At 44.9% G+C, this 20,929-nt stretch overlaps 1 long non-coding RNA gene across 1 annotated transcript in view; it reads right to left on the bottom strand.

The window, feature by feature from the left end:
* The window catches only part of LOC150000803 (uncharacterized), a 139,145-nt gene extending 121,007 nt beyond the window's left edge, over window positions 1–18,138 (bottom strand). Inside the window, exon 1 of the long non-coding RNA XR_016513553.1 lies at window positions 18,103–18,138. This is a non-coding gene — a long non-coding RNA (uncharacterized LOC150000803). The remainder of the gene's footprint in view (window positions 1–18,102) is intronic.
* Between the last annotated feature and the right edge of the window lie 2,791 nt (window positions 18,139–20,929).

The following is a 20,929-nucleotide window of genomic DNA, read 5'->3' as shown; positions in this document are numbered from 1 at the left end:
TTCCCTGGGCCTCCAGCCAGCAGACCTACCCAATCAGATCTTGAACTTGCCAAACCTCCAAGATCCTGTGACTTAATGCCTTACAATAAATCTTGTTCTATATAAAGACATCCTGTTGGTTCTGATCCTGTGGAGAGGGCTGACTAATACATACTTTTCAGACAAAAGCCAAACCCACAAAATCTCTTTGAGAGAAACCGTCCTGGATCTTGAGCTCCCTGCACGGCTGCTATGAGGCAACGCTCTTAAGATTTTAGAAACCCTACAGTTCAACAACAAAACAAGGCATATCCTTAAGATCCTTCGAATACCTTTTTTCCCCTCTTTTTTTTTCTGGTTGCAAACGTCTATAATACCTTACATTTTTTTTGAAGTTTTCAAAACGAAGCTCACAGGCTCATCATGGGTTTGACCTTTGCCCCAAAATCTTTTCCTCATTTGACCAATTTATTGCCATCTTTGAGAGGCTGGGAATGAGAAACAGTTCTTTTTCCACACCCAGGAAAAATGCTTTATATGTAATAGCATTTGCCCCTTAGTCCACCTCTTTTTGCTCATGTTTTATCACAGCAAGAAGCAGCCAGGGGTTACTTTCAACATCCTGTCTGAGAATCTCTTTAGTTGGATCACTGAGTTCATTTGGTGTATGTCCTACTATTTTATTACCACAAGTGACAATATTACCAAACTATCTATTCACTTCCCCATATCAAGTTCCTCTTTCATCCATTGTTTAATAACCTCATCCCTTTTTGCCTTTAAGCGCTCACAGAGACGCCCCTCAGGTCCTCTAAGCTTTCTCCACAATCTCTTCAAGGTCCTTTCTCCTTCTACCTGCCACCTAGTCCCTAGGCCAAGTAACACCCTCTGATTTTTTGTCTTTTTGGTATGGCACTATGACATATCCAGGTCCCAAAATCTATCATGATTAACTATTGCTATAAGTAATCATCACAAAACTTAGTGACTTGCAATAACAGGCATGGAATTATTTCTCAGTATTTCTGAGGTCAGAAAGCGAGAAGGGTCAGCTGTGGTTTGGCTCAGAAGCTGTGACTGTGGAGCGTAAAGAGTGTGTAAAACGGGAGATGCTATCGAGGCCTCTTTTGGAAAATACTATCTCCCACAAATCCATTAAAGCCCAATAGCATGGGTTCAGGGAGCTCCCAGGTGCATGGTCACATGGAGAGTTGGGGAGAACAGGACACCAAAGAGTGCATGGAAGCTCCACGCCCCTTCCCATGTCTGGCCCTATGTGCCTCTGACATCTGGCTGCTCATCTGTAATCTGTCTTATCCTTTGATAAACTGGCAAATGTAACTAAGTGTTTCTCTGAATTCTGTGAGCCACTCTAGCAAATTAACCAAATGAGGGGGTCATTGAAACCTCCAGTCTAGAGTCAGTTGGTCAGAAGCACAGGTGGCCACCTGGGCATGTCACAGGCAGGTGAAGACGGGTGGGGTCGTGGGACTGAGCCCTCAGCCTGTAGGGTTGGATGCTATATCTATGTCAATGGTGTCAGAATTGAGTAAATTGTGGGGCACCTGCTGAGAATTGCTTGGTGTGGGGGAAGCCTCCTCACATTTGGTGATGAGAAGTGTCAGAAGTGAAGGATCAATGTAAAAATGAAGGAGACTCGCAGGAAACACTCAGTACGGAAGAACTGGGTTTTCCCTACTTGGGGGGTACACTGAACTGAGTTTGCTCGAGACAGAAAGTTTACAGCTACATTTAAAACTGGCTTTTTCTTTTTTTCGTATCATTCTTGCCAGGTTTCGCTGTCAAGTTTATCCTGTCTCATAGGTACACCCACTTTTTCTGCATTCTGGAAGAGTTCATGTAAGAGTAAAACATTAGTTATTCCTTGAAATTTATTAGTAACCTCTGATATCTAGATCTGACAGCAGTTTGTCAGAAGATTTCTTGTTAGAAATCTGATTCTATTTCCTTAATGATTATAAGGCTGATTGTGTTTTTCATTTCTACTCCAGCTTTGGCAAGTTTTGTTTTATTTTTTAGGAATTTTAACATTAAAGCCTCGAAATTTATTGACAAAATAATATTCTGTTATTTTAATCTCTGCAGCTTCAATAATAACATCTTCTTTTAATTCCTCATATTACCTATTTATTCTCTCTCCCTCTCCATTTCCCTTCCTCCCCCTTTTCTTTATTCTCTTGCAAAGTTTTATCAGTTTTATCGGTTCTTTCAAAGAATCCTTTTGCCTTTGTTCATCCTTTCTGTTATATCTGTTTCAATCTCATCCACTCTTTTTAAATATTGTTCTTTATTTACTTTCTTCTACTTTATTTGGGTTTACTCTGCTATTCTTTACCTACCTTTGTGAGTTGGATATTTAATTCATTAGGTTTGGGCCTCTTTTCTCTTCTAATGGAATTCCTTGAGATGATGAATTTCCCTCTTATTTCCCTGATAGCTGCATTCCACTAATTTCAATATGTAGTATTTGTTATTGTTGAGTTAGATTTTCTCATCTCATTTTCTTGAATCATGTATTATTTAGAAAAGTATTTAATCCTCAAACATAGGAAAGTATTTCTGGTCATCTTTTTAAAATGTCTGCCTTAATTGGATCAAGGGCATAACTTTTATAAGAATTGCTTCATGGTTTAGCTTGGGGCAATATTCTCCCACTCTGTGCATCAGAGGGACAGGCGGTCACCCCTTGTTGTGCATTCTGGGTCACGTCTCCAGATCTCTCTCCTAGTTCTCTTCAGTTAAGTTTAAATTTGCTCTTAAATTCACCCATTGATTTTTCAAAATTTTATTTTTCATTGCTAGATATGGTATTTGGTTATTTCTCAAACAATCAAGATTGTTTATTGCAGCATTATTCTTTATTCACAATTTAGCTCTTTTAAAAAATTTGTATAACATATTATACACAGTTATTTGTTTATTTTACATCTGTTCTTCCCAATATCTGAAGTTCTGTTTCTGCAGGTTCTCACTTTGGTGTCTTTTTTATAAACTTGTTTTATATTTTAATTTATTTTTTATTTTTATTTTTGACTGTGAGTTCATATTCCATGGATAGTCATCTGTCAAAATTATGTGAGGCCTGTGTTTTGGAAGGTTCTTCTGGACAGGACTGGAGTTCACCATGAGTCTGGAGGACAGCCACCCAGCACTGCTTTACCCACTCCATGCTGGGCTCCAGGGCTTCTCAGGCCAGTGTATTGTATGAATTGGGGTGAAAACACAGGTCATTGTTCTAGTTCTCAGAGGAGATATTGTGACCCTCTTCCCTGCTCAAGAGCCAAGGCAGGCAGTGCCCCTTACTCTGCCCTGTGAGGTAGTAGGTTCTGTCCGTCCCTTACACTAGACTGGACATGTGACCTGCTGGGGTCTCAGCGGTAGATAGGTGGGGTTGCCTAACAAACTGGTGTGTCCTGTGCTGAGCTCCTGTCCCCACATCTCTGAGCTCTGGTCATCTGCATTGGGCAAATGCCCTCAAAGCAAAAGGCCACTTCTGAGCCCTGATTTTCAAATTTCACTGAGTTTTTGGCCTCCTAGAAAATATTCATTTTCTTGCCTCTGACTGATGTCACTAAAAGATTAGTTAAATATTTGATCCATTATTTTTAAATTGCTTTAAGTGGAAGAGTCAGCTAAGGTATTTGCCAGACACCCAGAAACAAAAGCCTGCACAGATAGTTTTTAAGTTTTCATCTTATTATTGCCCGCTCTTTCTGCAACAGTGGGTACATGTAATTACTTAGTTTTGATGAAAGAAAATAACTTGGTCCACGAAATCCAAGGCTTTCTAACCCAATTCATTCCAGCAAGCATTCACAGAAGATATTCTACTTCCCAGTACTATGGGCCAACTTAACATTACAAGACACACACCCCAGTTCCAAGGTGGGTGAGTGACAGCCAACAATGACAGCTAACACAGGGTCTGCTCAGAAGGCGGGCCAGGGCTGTGCTGAGCTTTTCATATGTGTCTTTAATCCATATAAATGACATATAAAATAGATAGAATTATTATTACCACCACCCTAGAGGTGAGAAAACCAAGACAGAGAAGATTAAGTCACTTGCTGAAAGTGACATAGCTAGTAAGTTTGATCATACTCAGAAGGCCTGGCTGCACACATCTGAAAAAACACACAGAAAACAAGAGAACACAACGTAGACAACGTGCGATTATATGAGGAATGAGCAGGAGAAAGTCCCCAGGTAATGGCATCTGGAAAGGGGAAGGAGCCAACATGTAGGGAGAATGGACTTGGGACTTCTCTGCACTGTGCAACCATGGCTTTTCTTGCCCTTTATTTAGTGTACCACATGATGTGGCCATTGCATTGCCACCTATGACACCTGTCCCATGCTGCTTGGGACCATCTAGCTCTGCTCCTCCTGCATGGAAGGAGTGCCCAGCCCCCGTACAGACCCTGTTAATCCTGCCCTCTCACCATTATTTAGATGTTTCTCTAGCAAGTCTCCTTGGCATCATACAAGCCCTTTAACTGCACAGCAGCCAACACAAGTTGGGAATCCAGGGGACATTCCCAGAGACAAGGGACGAGCCACGAGGCGCTGCCTGGCACTCCAACGTCATCAGAGGCGAGCGATGTTTGCCTGCCTCCTGCCTCTGCCGGTGATGTTTGGGAGAAATAAGTGTGGGAGGGACAATGAATCACAAGATGGTTTTTACAAAATGACTAATAAAAAAAAATAATGAGAACCCAGTAACTACTAATTACAGAGGCAAGAGAAATAATAAAAATAATAAAGCAGAAAATGTACGAAGCAAACAATTAGCATCTTTTATTAAAGCAACACTTGCTACTCAGCAAGCATTAATTCTCCCCACACAAGGGCAGGAGCTGTTTATCATCTGAATTTTGCACACTGAGGGAACGACCCGGAGGGAGTTAATAAGCTCTTCCCAGTGCTAGGGCTCTTCGGAGCTCAGGATGAAAGTTAGCAGTGCTCACTCTCGGGCTGACATGTCATCTCTCATTAAATTCTAAATCAGTTCAGTGAGCACACCGTGTTTATTATTTTTCTAACACCATGTGACTGATTCTGAGGAGCCAAGAGATTCTTTGGGATAAATACACTGATTTAAAATAAAAAGATGGTTTAAAAATGTCTCTTTTTCTTTTAACCCAGAGGACCAAAATACATAAATCAGAACTATCCCAGTGTACTGAGTACTGTAAATGTGTATTTAGATTTAACAAAATATCAGTGGGAAGTATCTTTGAAAAGTAATTACTTTAAAATATATGTGAAACATCTTTTAAATGCTTAAAGCGATGGATCTATTTTAAAGACATAACTTACATAAAGAGGCACAAATATTAATTACCAAGCTGGAAACTCACTTGCAAGTTTATAGCCTGGAGTGAATGTTTACAAATCCAGGCACAAATACCAGAAAGTCAGTTTAATGGAAGACTTAAGGGCTTCATCTGAGGACCCACCTAGGAACACCAGCCTGACCAGAGATTCTCAAGGGGGCAGGGTGAGTAAAGGTGGCTTGAGCATTCGCACTAAACTCCTCTCTGCTTCCTGCTCCTCCCACTTCACCCCTGCCCTGCCTCTCACTGGCACCTGGCCCTACTATGTTATATGTGAGTACAAAATAAGGCTAAAACTGAAATGACCTCCAGGGCACATAGGAGAGCGAGAGCCTGGAGGCGCCTGTAGCTCTCTGTGTCAGGAGGGTGGAAGCCCAGGTGTGTCTGTCTGGCCCAGCACCCTCACCTCAGTTCCCAGCACCAGCAGCTTCAGATGCGCCTGGTCAGTTTCCTTTGGTCCTCCACACCGCACCCCTGCCCACCAGCTGCCATCAGGCACAGCCATAGAGGTGCCTGCCCTTCTCAAGCTTTCCAAGGGCTGACCATTTAGAAATGGCCTCGTAGTTTTGCCTTAGAGCTGAGAATGCGCAGGACAAGGGTCCTAGGGCCACAACAGTGAGACACAGGGACACCCTCTCACAAAGGACTCTGAATACTGTTACAGGGAGAGTCAATGTATGGGCACCGGACTATGTGAAGCAACGGGCCAGCCAGATCACTCATCCTGCCAAAGCCATGTTTCCTCACGTAAAACAGAAGATCATGTGACCTGGCCGAACTAGGTGTGCCGAGACAAGTTAGCTCAGCAAAGCTTATGGTGGGGCTTTAATAATGACAGTTGTCAGCCCATGTCCCTCCTGTGGGGTCCCCTCACCACAACAGAAAAACAAAATAATTAGAAATGTTTTAAACAAAAGTCAGTACAGACAATTCAACTAGAAAATTCAGCCAGAATGGGCATGATTAGGAAACGGTTGCTGAGTGTCTAGAGTGTGTTAGACACTGTGCCACTCTCAAGAGAAGGGAAAACCTGTCCCCAAAGATAGGAAGAAGGGGAAAAAAAGGAAGAAAACCAACCACAGAGAGTCCTGAGATCTGTGGGCGCTGCCTTGGGTCCTCACGTCCCAGCTCTGCTACTCACTATAGCCATGGGACCCAAACCCCCTCCACCTGTGAAAATGAGGGGGACCCTGCAGGGATCACTCAGATCACTCAGGTCTGGAGTTGGACCATTGGGTTGAATCTATGAATGGCAGGACCAGAAAGTGAGGTGGACCTCCCAAGGAAACCAGACCACAGCCACTTAGAGCATCCCGGCTGGTAGCTTGTGGCGGGGTGCAGCCATGGAGATGGGCCACAGGCCTGGCCACAGAAACCAGACTGAGGGGGGAATAGAGGGAGGCGGTGGGGCACCTTGACCAGAGCGCTGGGCGTATCCAGTGTGTGTTAAGATCGTCTGAATGGGGTGCACCGGGGGGCAGCGTGTCCCTCACTGTGCTCCCAGGCCTCTGATCCAGCACACAGGGGTCCTAATGGGCCTGCTGCCAGCAGCGGATAAGCACCGAGCTAATGGATGTCAAACAGCATTTGCATTTCTGAGATGCCTTCATCTGCTTCCTCTCCCAGGCCTCTCCAAACTGAAATTTGAAATTTGGACAGATGGGTCAGCTCTGGACAGCTCTTCTTCTAGTCATCTCATGGGAAAGTAACAATTATGCAATTATTTCCTAAACAGATAAACGAGGCTGAGCTTATCAAATCACCACCACCAGAAACCACCACAAGAAGCTGCTTCTTGACCTTCTCTTCCTGGAAGGGCCTGCAGTTTCCTAAAAAAGACATGGAAATGTATGTCACCCCTGGCAGTTTCAACAGCTTTCCTTTATTCCTTCAAAGTACACTTCACAATAAACTACCTTGTTCGTTAGAAATTCTGCAGGCCAGTGAGAGGGAAGAGTTTGGGAGCATCGCGAGGTTAGCACCTGCCATTCAATGCAAGAATCAGCCCACACTGAGAGGTTCTGCTGGGCTGTCCCTGGATGCTGACAGCAGGGTCAGCGTGGAGTTCTTGGTTTGGTTTTCAGTTCTGGGAGGTCTGTAGCCATCAGATCGTGTTGCAGGTTCGTCTGCCTGGGGAACACCTGTATGTGCTGATGCGGCACCTGACACGAGGTAATGAATGGATTTCCTGGCTCTATTTTAAACTGTCATCATTTTAATCCATGAAATATGTCAAGTGATAATTAAACCTCACTACAGACAGGTACTATGAAAATGATAAACTTTACCATCCCTCCCCAGCCCCACATTTTCAATATGCTGAATCCCCAAGGTATGGGGTCATCCCACTGACAAATGAGAACAGTTGTCTTGATAATAATTTATTTTTAAAAGAACCACAAAGTGGACTCAAAACTCTATGCTTTAAACATTGGGTGTTAATTTGAAAAATTCTCACAGTGAGAGAGGAGGCCCGGGTGGGGGTGGGCGGGCAGCCCAGAGCTGACCACCAGCATCTTCAGCCCTGCTGCAAGTAGCTGTGTGACCTGGGACAAGTCCCTCACCCCCTCTGAGCATCTGTTTCCTCACCTGGCAGAGACCAGTATCTTCACTTCATCTAACTCAAAGGCTTTCTTGAACACGTATTAAATGAGATGACACACGAGAAAGTTCTTTGAGAACAAAAGCAGCCTGCGAATGCTATCCAAGTATAAGATGTTATTTTAAATTCTGTAGAAAGGGGAGACGTGATTTGCTAGTGCAGCTTGACAGACCTGCTGTCTTTAACAAAGAAAAAGAAAAACAACTCAACTCATTTTATTTTCAGCTGAAATTTCTAAGCATGAGATAAGATCTGACCCCATCAGATAAATGGCTCCTCTTAGCCACATTTACCCAGATATGCAGTGACTCGAACAAATGATAAAAATTCAAATAAAACAGCCCAGCACCTGGATGGGAATGCTGCTTCCAGCAAAGGGAGAGAGCACGTCGTTGCTAAAATTAGAAAAGCGGACAGATTGACATGTCTTTTTACTCTGACAACTGATTTTCCAGAGCTGTAATTTTTTTTTCTCAAAGACCCATTTCGTCTGAACGTGGAGGTCCCGTTTCTCTCCAGCAATGGTGGACCTGCAAGTCCCACGGCCCTAACCCTGCGGGCACTCCAGCCACACAGCGCTGCATCTACGTGTGTGAATATGAATGTTTCAATCAGACCTGCACAAACACTGCTGAATTTCCATCGAGAATGTGTTTTCCTGAATGACCTCAGTCAAGCCCATTTTAATCCTTTGATCAATTTCCTACACCATTCAAAGCCTCCCTCATCTTTTTCTATTTACAAAATAAGATTGTAATCCTGATGTCAAAGGGCGCCTCTGAGGATGAAATAAGACACTGAATGTGAAATTATCTCCGTTAAGAACAGTCTCAATCAAAGGAGTTTATAATAAAGCAGTGAGTAAGTCTTCTCCCCTAAATTGATTTATGGACAAACAGGAAATTGCTTATTAAACAGTGGCTCCAAAGAAGACCTCTGGTTATGGAAGGCCCAGGCCCCCTGCCCCCCTCTGTGTCCCTGCCTGCCACATTATGCTCACTTGGAAGTAGCAACAAAGTGGGTCCCTACCACCCACTTCTCAAGAATAAATGGAATCTCTTATGAAAAATGTAAAAGAAAGCTTCTGAGTAGCCCATGGATGTAAGTACTAAAAAGTTGCCACCAGGAGGAATTGGCACAATTGCTTTTGGTTCTTCTGCCCTTTGGCTGAAGAGCTAAAGAAAGGACAGGTGTTGGGTCCAGACCAACAATGACACCTCCCAAAGCTCAGGCCAGCTGTGCTCAGTGCGTCACACCAATCACTGTGTCTGTCACAGTGGAAGGCTGAGTGAGAGATGACCTGACCCAGTCGCCAGAGGCAGCTGTGACTGAAAAAACAAAGAGGACAAAAGTGCCCTGTATTTCTCTTCAGGGATCTGAGTTCCAATTCTCAGTCCCTTAGAAGCTCCTGTGGCCCTGGGTCAGCCATGTCATCTTTTAACCTCAGTTTCCTTCCTGGCAAATGGGAAAGGTGCCCTCACCTCACCTCCGAATGCCAGGCAAATGCTTGTTAACTTAGCTTGCCTTTGAGACAGAGCCCCTTGGGGTAGAGGACATGACAGCCACCCAGGTATGAAATAAGTCAATGGCATAATGGACTTTTCTAAAACCTCTTGTACGTATAGGTGCCAACTAGCCATCCACCTTTCTCCCACTCAGCGCACGGCCTACTAATGGCAGGGGTGCAGCCCCTGACTTCTACTTGGCCCGGCAGCACGTAGCATCCCCGGCCTCATCCCTGGTTCAGAGGGAGGATGCCCCAGTCCTGTCTACCTGAGTGCATCTTAGCACTTCTGTGGCAAATATCAGACCACAGCCTCCCTCTCCCCCAGGGACTTAGAGTTGTGAGGTGGGGGCCACCCACTTCGAGGGGTGAAATGAAGAGAGATACCAGATCTTTGTGCCCGACATTCAGTGTCTCTTCCACTCACTGCCTGACTGTCCAGTTGCATAAGCTGATAGGCTCCCCTATTTGTTTGATCTAGTTGCATTGGGTTTTGCTATTCGTAACAAAATGTGCCACTGATGATCAAAAGGAGACCCTCTGCTGACAGAAACATCCTTTGGAGAAGAGACCCTGAGACTTCACCTCCTCCAGACATTCAGAGATGTTCTCCCAGGTCCCACATCAGTTCACACTGAGCAAGTACTCTCCCACTCAGTCGTCGGCCACCTGTGTGGAGCCTGGCCATCGTGCAGCACAGCCAGGTGACCGCTCTGTCTATAGGACACTTGTCCTCAGCTGGCACATTCACTGATGCGCTGGAAGGGCAGGGGCTCTGCCCGTCATCACTGCACACCAAGCAAACTCTAATCCGCCCAAGGAAGCCTTCATTAGCACCCAACAAGCCTTCCAGAAACCCTGAGAATGGTGCTTATCCTTCCACAGGAGCTATTTCTCCTTTAGAAATAGTCATGTCAACCTAGGTCCCCAGACGCTGCTTTACAAGCACTGCAGGGGTGAGCAGGCCCAAGACCTCTGCAGCGGCCCTTGGAAAGCGGGACAGGTGGGCAACAGCCAACTTGAGTGCCCCGCCGAACCTGCACTATGCACCACCCAACCATGCCGGCTACATGCTCACACCAGCCCAGATCCTGCCTGTTGCCTGCCCCCACATCCCCAGAGCCAGTGGCCAGTCAGAGCCTGCTCCTTCCTGTGTCACATGTTCCCTGACCCACTGGAGAGCATGAGGCAAACTTACCTTATCTCACCTCATGCAAAAGTCAACATTTTGCAAAAAGTTTTCTGTACATAGACCCTGAGCATTTCTTGGAACCCAGAGGCAGCTGTGGCCAAGAAGAAGCATAACTGAAGTGGGCATGTGCGGAGAGCCAGGGGCCAGATTATGATGCTCAGTACCTTGTGACCAGCGTTGCCTGATCTGCAAGGACCTCCAGGGACACCGTGGCTCAGTCACCAAGCCCAGCAAGTGCTGTGAAGCCCTCGGCAGGGGGAGAAACGGGCCCAGGGCCTGGGGCTCCCAGTCAGAGCGGGCACAGCCAGGCCTCCCTCCTTCACTGAGAAGCAGCGGTGGCCCACCCTGTAGATTATTTCTGGTTTCGGCTCTGTTCCCACTGAAGCTGAGGTTTGTTAAGAGACAACACAATCTGAAAATAAGGCTTTACAAAAGACTTAAATAAGGAACTAAATCTGACGACAAGAAAAGAATCAGAACATAACGGTGAGTTGGATTCTGTGCCTTGTTTCCTAAGAAAGGTTGCTGAGCAGGAATGAGACAAAAGAGACAGAAACATGTGATTTTCATGTCACAGATAACTGATGTTCACATCACAGAGGTTTGCCGATGGCACATTAATATTGCTGGGGCAATTGGCTTACCACAATTGCCAAGGGCTTCAGGGTTTGTAGGGAGAAGACCATTTCAGGGGGCCCTGAAAAGCAGAGAAATGCCTCCAGGCAAGGGGTGAGGAGGACAAATGTCCACCATCAGTGCCAAGATCTCAGGGAGGAGCGAGCCTCCAGGCAGGGATGAACCATCACCTCCCTCTCTGAGCCTGACAGGCAGGCTCAGTGTCCAGGGCCGTGATGCCTGGTGAAGGGCTCACCTTGTTGTCCTGAGGAACCCGCAGTGGCTCATGCCCTTTGGGGTTATGACCTCTTAGGGAACAAGCCTCTTGCCCCACAAAGTCTAGACAGGAACCTACAGCCACATTTGCAATGGCACCAAGGAGGCTCCACAAAAGGACAATGAGCCACATGGGGTTCGTGACCCTGCCCAGACCTACCCAGACTGCAGCCCGCCCGTCCCAACCACAGAGACCAAGCTCATTTGCACAACACCTTTTGAGTGTTTTTTACAGGAGGGATCCACAAGTTGTCAGAAAGAGCAGAGCGGCTCTCTGAGGATGGTCGTTAGGGATAGGGAGCTTTCCACAGGCACTAGGGGGTGGGGCGGAGCACAGCAGACAGGTAGGACAGGGGTGTCCTGGAGCTGTGGGGTCCACAGCCAAACCATCTGGCATCCTTATACCTGTGATTTTACCTTGAGAGAAGTGGGCATGTGCCATAGAGCCAGGCCAGCCTGCAATGTATCAGGCATCCGACTCTTTTCTCAGTGCTCACTGAATGTAGCACAGATGCTCCCTCCAGGCACAAGTGCTTCAGATTATCTTGGAGAAGCTTGGGGAGCAGAAGCGTGAGGTCACCCACAGGTCATTAATCCTCTGGATAATATGGTGCTTGGTCCTTGGGAAGGGCCCTTGTCTGCAGCCCCTGAGATTTATTACAACACAGTAATAGACAGGAAACACGAGGGTTGCCAACTGTGATGCTCAAGGACAATTTCTGACCCTGGTGTCCAGAAAGCCCCTAACCTGGAGAGAGAGGTTTTGCATGTGCTTGTCCTTAAAGTTTCAGAGACACTATCAAGAAGGGAGCTATTTGGTTCTTGTGAGTGTGGAATGAGAGAATTTGAGCAGAAAGCTAAGGAAAGACTGACAGAGGGAAGGAATGGGAATTGGCTGTCTCAGGAAATTCTTCACAGGACAACTGGCCACACCATGCATGATCACATACAAGTCTTCTTGGAGACAGAGGAATAGGCTCGGTGACCTGAGACATTCCTCATCCTATGACTAAGGCCATGCCTACAGATGCAGGCAAAGAAGAGTCACAATGGCGACAGCCAACCTCACTGGCATTGACACCCCCTCCCACCTGTGCCAAGGGCTGTGCACACCCAGTCCCTCCCCACAACACCTCCACAGGGCTGTGAGGGGCACAGACTGCATCCGGCCAGCATCCTTCCTTGGAGGACCAAACCTGTCCCCATTTCCCGGCATCTGAGTGAGGATAATTTTGCAAACCCCACTGGAAGAACATGTGATCTCGCCTGGCCCATCACAGCATTCCATCCCCTCCCTGCCACAGTGACTGGCTTAGAGCCTAAGACATGATATAAGCCCAGCAAATCAGAATCCTCACTGGGACTCTTCTGGTGTCATTCTGGGGAAAGCAGTTCCACCCTCTGGGCTGGTGAGCAGTCACAACTCTGAGCTGCAGAGGCCAGTTGCCATCCTGCAGGGCTGCGTGAAAGAGGCCAACAAGCCAAGGGAGAGAAGGAGAGGGAGAGCTGAGAGCCATGTATCGGCTGCTCCTGAGGCCAGATCCGCCCTGGGATTCCGCAGCTTCATGTGCCTTTCAGGCTTCAGCCAGTGCAAGTTGGGTTTCTACAACCCAGAGGTGGGACTGTACTATTTCCATCCCCATTTTTTTTCAGATAAGATTGAGCAATGAGCTCAAAATTACACTGTGAGTAAGCAAGTGGAGAGGTGGGTTCTACTGTGCTTGCCAATTGGTCATGATCAAAACAAGTTCATTACCTTCAACCAGAACAAACAGCCAGCTGTGCCATCCACTTCCCACTCAACCTGGGGCAACTAGGTACAATCTAGTTTTCCAGCAGCTGAGAAAGAGCGGCACTGCCCCGAAGGAGCCCATTTCTCTGGGATTAGAATAGAAGGTGACAGATGTCATCCCCGACAGTCTGGAGCCCAGCTACTGCAGGAGAGAAAAAGTAAGCCCCACTGTATGTGTTGGGGGGTGGGGAGTGGGCAGGATGCAGAAGGAAATGCCACATTGTACACAGATGGCAGTCTTGATTTGAAAAGGACCCACTGCCCCAGGCACTGTCAGATCTGGACAACTCACTTTTAAAGTTCTTACATCTGCGGCCATTAAAGAAACCACCTCAAAAGAAGCAAAGAGTTTATTGATGTGTCTCATGGAAGAGTCAGAGACTTCACATTATACTAAGAAAGATTATGCAGGTGACTGAGAGATCCAAAAGCACAATCAATGGTAAACTGAATGCAATTATTGATAGCTGAAGTCCTCCCAGGTGCAGCGCACTATAAGGGAGCTATTAAAGGTAGCTGTCAATTAGGAAGTAATTTCAAGAGTTTCAGAAAGTGAGGCTCCAGTCGCACACCTAGGACTGGCAAGTCGTGTTTACTCAGGAGACGAGCATTGTTAAGGAGCTGGAGCCACCCTGGCACTGCATGTGACTGTCACTCCCCTCTTTTTTTCATCATGAAGACAGCAGAGTCCCTCTTCTCAGGTCTCCCTCCCAGCCCAGCTGGGAGCCAGGCCAGGTTGTTCTGGCCTGGAATATGTACATGAGCCATCATGGGGCAAAGCAGTGTGATATGGGTGCCCACCCCAAAACTCACAGCCTCCAGCCACAGCATAATCACAGACATCTGGAAGAGCTCATGGCTCACCCCATGCTACTGAGACATGACTGACAAGGGCTGAATTATCCCAGCCACTTGTTCAGTTCATTCAAGTGTTCTCTCGTGGCTGTAATTCAACATGATGGGATCGGTTAGAGAAAAGTACTAGTCTGAGCAGATGAGTTCTGGCAGTCATAATCAACACTGGCCCTCTGAGTGGACTCGGGAGTGTCTTGGAGAGGTGAGGTTGGCACCTTTTGCTGAAGCGTTAGAAAAAGTTGAATTAAATTGTAGGTGTCTGGAGAGAGGTGTAAAACAGCTGCATGGAAGACACAGGTGGAGGAAGCAGCCGGCTCTCCTTCCCATTGCAGCTAGCACATGTGGGTCCCAGGGCACGCAGACAATCCAGGGCTGCCTGAAGGCCGGAGGGCTTCATCCAGTGGAAAGACATGTGTCCTTCCCAGCAAACATCCTACATTCTTTCAGACCTGCCACAATCTCGGATACTGCGTCTCCTTAAGGCTCCCCTGAGAATCCTTACCACAGAGCTGACTTGGAAATGAAGCTCCCCTAGGAAGTTTTCTTACAAGAGCCCCTCTTAGCAATCTAGGCTTGGGACTGGACATGCAGGTACAGAAGACCTTGGATGTGATAATACCAGGTCAGGTCATTTAAGCCACCACCCCCATTGGAGAGGTTTGATGCATCACAGGGAGCCCTTGTTCCTACCCCAGTTAGATGGACAGGAAGAAGCTATCTCCTGTGTAAGGTGCTAGCTGCTCTGCTCAGGTGACGGGCTGCTGAGGGTCATGGGAGGTGAAGAATGTGAAAGGTCTCTGGAAACTTCAGAACAACTGAGGAGTGATCATCATTATTACTACCCTACCCTCCTGTCCTTGCACTGCCCTTGGGAGTCACTGGTGCTGGGACATGTCCTCACCCTGAGCACTGAGGAAGTGCTCCTTCCTCCTGAACTCTCCAGACTAGGGCTTGCCAGGGGCATTACATGCCAATCCCAATGTGACCAGAAACAACAAAACTGAGATCCCATGGGAAGCTATGTTTGGAAAATACTGCATATTATACCCCACGTTGGGAGTCATACTTACATCTTAAAGACCTGAGAAGTATGCACTAGCTGGGTGGCTTGGTTGGTTGGAGCATTGTCTCATACACCAAAAGGTTGTGGATTCAATCTCCAGTCAGAGCACATAGCTAGGTTGTGGGTTCAATCTCTAATCAGGGCACATACAGGAGGCAACCAATTGATGTTTCTCTCTCACAACAACACCCCCCCCCCAACACACACACACATCAATAAACATATTCTTGGGTGAAGATTTAAAAAATGTTTTAAAGACCTGAGAGGTTCTTCAGTAAAAGTATCAACAATGCCAAAACTAGCTCATTATTGAGTCTGGCATTTGCCTCACGTATTAGTTTCCTACGGCTGCTGTAACAAAGTTCCACAAACTGGTAGTTTAAAACAAAGGAATTAATTTCTCACAGTTCTGGGGACTAGAAGTCAGAAATCAAGGTGTTGGCAGGGCCACACTCCCTCTGAAGCTCCTTTCCTTGCCTTTCCCTGGCTCTGGTGGTTGCCAGCAATGCTTGGCATTCCTTGGCTTAGAGACTCATCACTCCAGTCTCTGCCTCCACCATCACGTGGCATCTCTCTCTGTATGTGTCCAAGTTTCCCCCTTCTGATAAGGACCTCACTTGTTGGATTAGGGTCCATACAAATCCAGGACAATTTCATCTTAACTTGTCACACATCTGCCAAGATCCTATTTCCAAATAAGGTCACATCCACAGGTTCTGAGATGTGACTACTAATATTTGCCCTTCTGACTCCACAGACTTAGTGAAGAGTTTACAAAAGTCATGTAGCATGAAGTTGCAATTAGCCATCCATTTGGAGCATGGAACCCTGGATGAGCTGATACTCCTGAGTCAGGTGTAGAATTAAAACAATGCAAAACAAAAACATGACATATCTTAGGTTTGCAGTCCAGAGGCTACCTCTTCAGACTGCTCCAAAATCTCCTGAGCCTGGTAAACTGAGCAGAAACATTCAGGGTGTTACTTATTCGTTCCTCTTTCAGTTCCAGGTCAAGTCAAAGCCAAGGCACCAACCTTAAATACTGGTGGGTAGACAATAATGTCTTGTGTTTGGAGGAATAATAATTACTAAAATATTCACAGTGCCTCTATTATTTTTATACTCATACACTGTTATGGAAAAGATGAACAACCCCACTGCCCCAGTCAGTGAATTCCCAGACACAGAAATACTTGCAACCAACCTGTAAGGTCTCAATCTTCCTTCCTGCCTGTCAAGTTGTAAGCATTGACATTAAGGCATGGGGCTATTTCAGGGACTCTAAGACAATCAACTTTGACAGAAACAAGCAAGAAAGACATCACTTCACAATAAGAAAAAATAGTTTATGTGATGTTAAGACAGAGTTGCCAGAGCAAACCCAAGGCGTACGCTGGTCAGCCAGTTGTGAAAGCTGCTACTTCAAGAGAGGTAGAAGTTCTGGATGAGTAGAACACAAACTGACCATGCCTTTGCTCATCCTCAGACAGCCTCAGTATCCTAGACTCTTTTATGTCTTTGAGAAAAATATATACAGTTTGCTCATACTCCAGTCTTACTATTTAGAAACATTTCTAACACAAGGACAATAAGATTCCAACACAGTGTGATTCCATAATGCAAACTAATTGCAAGAGTGCATACTTGGGAATATTGACACAAATATAATAGCATTCAGAACCAAAGTTCATGCCACCTTCTCTCCTTGTAGCTATTTCTCTCCAATGTACATGGATGGTCATTGGACACATTGTGACCACAACTTTCAGCAAGGAACATGCCTTCCCTGCCCCACTCACCTTCAGCCAATTTCATTTAGTTTTGATACCCAAACAATGCAGTTTACCCTAAGGAGGCAATTCAGAAGACATGGAGTCCAAAATCAGAGACAACAGCAAATGAGAATGGAAGCCAGAAGTTCATCCTAGAGCTATATTATCAGTATCCAAGATGCCAGAACCATGGACAGCAGCAAACAACCCGGGCTGTTAGGCCATGGATATATACACAGTTTGGGAAGTTTAGGTCTCCAAGCTCTAGAAACACACTTTGATAATATGGCTGTTCCATTTCTTTCATTGTGGTGCACAAAAGAAGAACTAAAAGGAGGCAAGAATATGTTAGATTTAAGAGTCAACATGGAATTTTCTCACTTTTAAAATACTGCCACTCTTTTTGAAGACATGCCACAGAGAAGGATATGTTGGCAATGATCCCATAAATCATATAAAAGATATCCTCTTATTAGAGACTGGGTACTACTGAAAGTCAGTAAGGGAAACTTTAATTTCCACTATAAGTTTTCTGAAATTACCACCCATATACTTACCTCAGAGACCAGAAAACAAATGTGCTAGAGGACCTCTGGCAGGGAAAATAGAACATCATGGAATTGTTTTCAAAAGGAAAATTAATTGGTTATTTCTATTTCAGCTTAGCTAAAGCTGTAAAAATCTAATCAGAAATATTTTTCACAGTGGCATATTTTCCAATATATTGAAATACCTCAAACCATAAACCATTTTTTATTATTGATGCTGTTTTTGCTGGTGAGGCTAAATAATTATATCAATCTTCACTCAAAAATAAAAAAGGCTTCTTGCAAGGGACTGTAAACATAATCATGAACAAGCCAGCTCCCTAGACCCCACCTCTGATGCTCGAAGATAGAAGACAGTTCTCACAAGCAAACCCAGCCTTCAGTGTGTACAGTCCCAACAAGCCAAGTGCCAAATAGCACCCAGAAAAGGCCACATGGAATTTCAAAGAACAGGCTTCCCACAGTCTGAAGTTCATCTTAGCTTCAATAAACGGCTTCTAAGTTGTCGAGACTGAGAATGAGGTAGATATGAATGCATTTTTCCTACCTTCTCTTCTTGCGATTTCAAAGCTTCTGGATTCCTGCAAGAAAAGAAAGGCATTGTGTTTTTGAAGAATAATTCATGTGTACAGTTACTTGCAAACACTTCACCTTTTGTTAGCCATTTATTCACAGAAAGGTGCATAATGTCTACTGAACTCTCAACCCACATCTGTAAATGTAAACAACTTGCTGTTTTGGGGACTTAGGGGAAAGTATTGCAAACTGCGTAGTCGTAAATGAACAGGGCCAGCTCTCATGGTCTTCCTCACGTAGAATCTGGGCTGGTACCAAGTGCAAGACCTTGCTCCAGGTTGATGCCCCACCCTCCACCTAGACGGCAGGTGCTTGCAGGGCCAGGGGCAAACATAAGTAAACACGGGCCAGAGTTATCTGCAGCAGCAGGTTCCAATCAGCGGTGCCACTGTGAAGACCGCTGTTGCTCCTGTGTAGGTCTCTGGCATAATCTGGTGATTGATGATGCTCAACTCAGCAGTTTCCGAAGGGTAGGCTCTAAAGGACAACATGGATAGCCAGTTCATGCCACTGACTAAATTAAGCCCTTCGTTTTCCTTAATCTCATCTTCCTGCTATGTGCAGGGCAATAAGAAAAGTGTCTTAGAAGTTACATAGGTAAAACACACAGAGTTCCTGACGTGAAGATATTCATAGATGAAGAGGAGACTACAGGACAAACACAAATCACTGAAAAATAGAGGGGTGATTTTTCCTTAACAAATATCAGTATATTCACATTCAGCTGGAAAGGGTTTTTAAAAGAACCTTTGGAAACAGCACTGAAGATGGGCAAGCTTTCAGACAGCAGTAAGGGAGAGAGGGTACACCGGGGAGAGAAAATGGCTTAAAAAAACATGGGGGAGGGGAGGAGCACAGGGTATGCCTATGAAGCAGGGAAAGTGAGAATAAAGGGAAAAGGCTGAAAACACGTATTGTAGCTTCATAATGAATAAAAAGTATTTATAATTAATCATAAATGACCAGCTTAGAACAAAAAGCCTAATACTAAGCGTAAGCTGAAAATCCATGCTTGCGACTGAATAAAAGAAGATAAACACTAAACCTGGGCTACCTCTTTACCATCATGACCAAAAGACCATTCAGTGCCAACCCTTTTCAACCAAATGACATTATCTTTCATACCTTAGCATTCTTGTCTAGCATTCTTTTGGGATCAGCAGGGGGAAGCAATACTAGAGAGGAAACTGAGGAGGCATTGAAAAATCTGTCCTCCCCAAATTACACTCTCTGACTGCCACCTCTGTAATGAGTCAAAAGGCCAAGTGGAGGTCAATGGAGGAGACATGTTCTCAGCCAGCAGCCCATTGGCACAGCACAATGAACTGAATGAGCCCCCAGGACACTGGTTTCTGGACGGGCACTCAAAACTCGGGGTTCAGAAGAGGGAGCACAGACTGTGCTGAGTGTCATGAGAAACGAAGGCTACAGAGCACGTCATGCATAAGCCCACTCAGCTCCTCCCCTGCTGCTCCCTGCTCCACAGAATAACTAGTCCTTGTGGAACAGGGAAAATTAATAATCAGCTCATATGGCTCTATAAAAACCTTTATGGAAATTTTATTGCCACTGCATAAAATTTACAAATTAACTTAGAGAAAGCTAACAGTGGTATAATGTTGTATCTTCTTATCTAACAACATGGTATTTTAAATAATTGGAACAAATCTACTTTTATTTCTTTCAAGAATATTTTATCATTTTCCTGTATTTTGAATATTTTAAATGAGAGTGGTCTATAATTTTTAGGTGCTGTTTTTCTCAGTTTTAGGAAATAAAAGGATACCAGTTTCATAAATTGAATTTAGAAGTTTTCCTTTTGTTATGCTCTGAAATAGTTTAAATAAAAGTGAGATTATCTGATCTTTAAAAGTTTCTTCAACTTCATTTCCCAGATATTTATTAAAAGAGGGAGGAAGTAGAGGATCAGAGAGGTTAAAACTTGTCCAGGTTCTCACATTTGGGTTAGTGGCAGCTGAGATTTAAATTTCAAAGTCTGATTCCAAAGCTTATGCACATAACAGCATTCCAACTTTATCTAATTCATAAAGATAGTGTGAAAATTAGATGAGATAGATTTCTGCTTTAGGCTATAAGAGAATGGCTTATATTAAGCCAATCCTTCTGTTATGAAAAACTATAAAAGTTGTTTAAGAGGTTTCTTAAATTCTCAACAAACAAATAAGGAAAAGCTTTTTGACAGCATATGAAAGCAACAAAAGCAGCCAAAACCTGAGCCAATATTTGGAGAGAAGAAAAGTCCATTGAAGTGAGCCCCATATTTACTGCCACATTTTTCCTTTGAGATATTTGCAGTTAGAAGTCAAACAGAAAATGATGTTTTAGAGCTTTAAAACAGTCTACATTGGGGCATGTGGCACAGTGCTTCTGACGCAGCCAGAACTTGAGGGTCTAAAACCCTGATGAGAAAGACCAGAAAGACGTGAGCCTAACAGTCTGCAAATATCTTCCTCTCGAGTTATGATTATGCCTCAGCTGCACATAAAGAGCAAGAGGTTGAGAAAAAAGCCACTCACCCCCCAATATTAGCTTCAAATAAGCTAAAGAAACTACATATAGATTTTGAGAGGATCATGATGCTACGGGGACAAAAATCAGGCTTTCTACAGAAGAGTGGCCCTGGTAAATGTAGCTGACTTTCAGGTAAGATCATATCCTCTCATTCCTGAGTAGATCAAAGAAAGTAAATCCTCTCTGGAAGGCAATAAGTTATCCACAGACTTCACAATTTTTCACATATAATTCCTAGCAGCCAATCCAAAATTAATAGGCATTGC

This window comes from Furipterus horrens, unplaced genomic scaffold (genome assembly GCF_987537825.1).
Source record: "Furipterus horrens unplaced genomic scaffold, mFurHor1.1.pri manual_scaffold_10, whole genome shotgun sequence".
In the NCBI taxonomy this organism is placed as follows: Eukaryota; Metazoa; Chordata; class Mammalia; order Chiroptera; family Furipteridae; genus Furipterus; species Furipterus horrens.
The sequence above is the reverse complement of the archived record's forward strand: the minus strand, read 5'-3'. Positions and strand labels throughout refer to the sequence as shown.